We start from the raw sequence: 3,167 nt of genomic DNA on the forward strand, positions 1-3,167 counted from the left end.
AGAAGGTTCCTGGAGAGGTTCCTACGTCTATGGTTTTCTTTGTTTATAAGGAGGTTTTGCCTGTTGTTTTCAGGAGACACACCGGCTTCTGCGTTGTCTCCACCTTCTCCCTAGGTTCACAGGTGTCTCAATGGGTTGACATCACTGCAAGTCTGAGCACAAATGTATTGGTTGTTATTGTATATGAAAACCCAGTACCATTGGCGGTTCACCCTAACCAGTAAAATCCAGAGGAGTGCATTAATGCAGTGGTCATTATCTTTTGCTACTTAAATGTATGGTGGGTGCTTGGCATTGGGACCTGAGACTGTGAAGTTGCCCTGAGTGAACTCACAATGACTATAAGGAGTTGTGCAATTGTTTTTACCTTTTTCTGTCTACTTAAGACCCAAACAACAGCACTAGAGGGTCACATGACACCCACTGTGGATTGAAGAGGGGATGGGAGAGTCTAACATGATCATTCCAGAGCTGGGGCTCCAAACTGTGGCCTCAGACTCCTAGCTGGGAAAGTATTGTGAATTACTGCAGAGGACTGGCAGCCCTCAACCCATAGAGTTGATGGGTTGTGGACAGCACAGATTGTCAAGTGTGAAAAAGGAAGTCATTTAGCATTCAGAAATTCCCACTAGTATGTATCAAGAATTTGATTTCCCAAAGAGCACAGGAAGATTCTGATGTCATTGTTATCCTTCACCATTTCAAAGATCACAGACCTTTAAAGTCCTTGAATAAAATCCACCATTTTAATGATTTTACAATGTACAGCTCAGTGTCTTTCAACATATCCGTGATGATGGGCAAACATCGTAATGTGACTCCTCTGACTCTGACTCTGCCCCTCCCCTGGCAACCACTAACCACCCCCTACCCTGGTCTGTGAGTTTCTGCTTATGATTTGCTTATTTTGGACACTTCATATATCTAGAATCATACAGTATGTGGGCTTCTGTGGTCAGCTTCTTTCATTTGAACAATGTTTTTAAGGTTCATCTATGTTATACCATGTATCAGAACTTCATTCTGTCTTTGTGAGTGAATAATCGAGTATATGGAGATACCATGCTTTGTTCATCTGATTATTCAGTTGATAGATATTTGGGTTGCTCTTGATTTGGGGCTATTATGAATGATAATTTTATGAACATTCATGCACAAATTTTTGTCTGAACATATGTTTTTGGGTTCTCTTGGAATTGCCAGATCATATGGCAACTCTATGTTTAACTTTCTGAGGGACTTCCAAGATCACAGCTTTTATATCTTATGAAATCCAAAGTGAAAAATGACATACACTGGCAGTCAGAGACAGGCCACATCTGTTCCTGGTTGGAGACTGAGTGGTAGCACTAATTTGGGGATGTTTTTGTAAGAGGGGGAGGGGGGAAGGTCCTTTTGAGAAATTATTTTGATGAGAAGAGAAATAAAGGTTCTGTCTGTCTTTTTAAAATGAAAATGAAATGAAATGCTTATCCATTTAAAAGTGACTAACAGGGCTGGGAGATGGGTTAGTGGGTGATATATTTGCTGCATGAACACGGAGTTTGGACTCTGGGCACCTACATAAAAGCCTGGCACAGCTGCATTTGTCTGTAACCCCAGTGTTGGGGTGGGGAGCAGAGAAAGGTAGATCCCAGGGGCTCCCTGGCCAGGCAGTTCCAGCAAGCCCCAGGCTCAGGAGATTGCTCAGTTGGTAAAGCGGTAGCTGTGAAAGCATGAGGTCCTGAGTTCAAATCCCTGGTACCCACATAAAAAGCAGTACTTGGCAGCATGTGTCTCTAATACCAGTGCTGGGAAGCCAGGAGGATCCCAAGCTCCCTGGCCAGCCCGCACAGCTGAGCTGAACTTCACTGTCAGTGAAAAACCCTGGCAGGATTCACATACTTAAATTCCAATTGGACAAGCTGATCTGTCAGCTATATCCAATAGTAAACAGCTGGCCTTTGGAATTCCCAAGGTCTCTTTCCTCCAATAGCAGCTCCCATGTCCCCCAGCCACTGGGCCAAAAAAGGTTGAAATGACTGATTTCTCAATATTTCATAATTTTGTGCTATGTCATGACATTGGTGACATTGAACCCTACAAACCTTTTCCTGCATGGTCTTATTTAATATGCACTGCATCATGGGAGTTATTGATCACTGGTCGTTACCCGGGCAGTCTAACTTCCGGGTCTATATTTGAAATCTGTTTTTCTGCCTCAGTAGCAATTTCCTTCCTTTATACAATATTTTTTTTTTTTAAAGAACCCGAAGAATCAGGTTCACATGCAGGTTCTGAAGTAGCAGCATGGAAGGAATAGTGTCCATATTTCTCGCAGAAAACAACTTGTTAGTTGTCACCACCCCAACAAGGGTCACCGGAAGACAAACCTGGGATCTGTGTAGATTAAGTGAGTAAATGAATTGGCCAGGTAAATAACCCCAAGTGTAAGTGATGCGAACGGATGTGAAGACGTGGAGAATTCAGCGTACTTCTCAGACACAGCTGAGTTGCTTGAGGTCTAAGCACTTTGCTCCTGGGGGAAAAAGGGTAAACCAGTTGCCTAGTTTGAAAAGCTCAGGTTATGCTCCAACGCTTGTGGCTTTTGCCAAGGCGTAGTTACACTTTCCTCGCTGTCTCTGGCCTCTGTTTGGCTATCTGTATTGTGGTATTTTGTGATTTCATCTTCCTTCCGTGATGGTCTCCAGAAATTTATGAGTCTTGGTGTTTTCTTTGAACGAAAAGTGCAGGTGTTGGAGACAGTCGTTCTAATAAGGTGTGAAAACTAGATTGCTGGGGGTTTGAGTAAAAGAGCAAATCGCGCTTTGTGTGTCTGGAGTGGGACCTGAAGAGATACTAGGAAGCTCCCAGGTGGTGCTGATGCTGTATGTCGGCGGGCCACACTGAGAACCTAAGGACCAGGAGGTCAAATCTGTAGGGGGACTGGGCGGTGGGGAGAATGGGAAGAAGGACGCGAGAGGGAAGCTAGGAAGGAGCGTCAGGCGAGGAGGGGGTGATGCTGAGAGGACTGGGGCAGGCTGCGGGGCTGGAGCGAGGATGCGCAGAGCGAGGCAGGGAGGCGGCGGGTGCGGGCGCTCCGCGGCTGCGCGGCGCGTGCTGGCGGCGGCTCGGTCCCGGCCCGCGCCCGCGGCGCCCCCGCTGCGGCCGGAGCGGCCTGGCTGCGG

The sequence above is a fragment of the Peromyscus californicus genome, unplaced genomic scaffold, assembly GCF_007827085.1.
Source record: "Peromyscus californicus insignis strain IS unplaced genomic scaffold, ASM782708v3 Scaffold_5__1_contigs__length_169319896, whole genome shotgun sequence".
In the NCBI taxonomy this organism is placed as follows: Eukaryota; Metazoa; Chordata; class Mammalia; order Rodentia; family Cricetidae; genus Peromyscus; species Peromyscus californicus.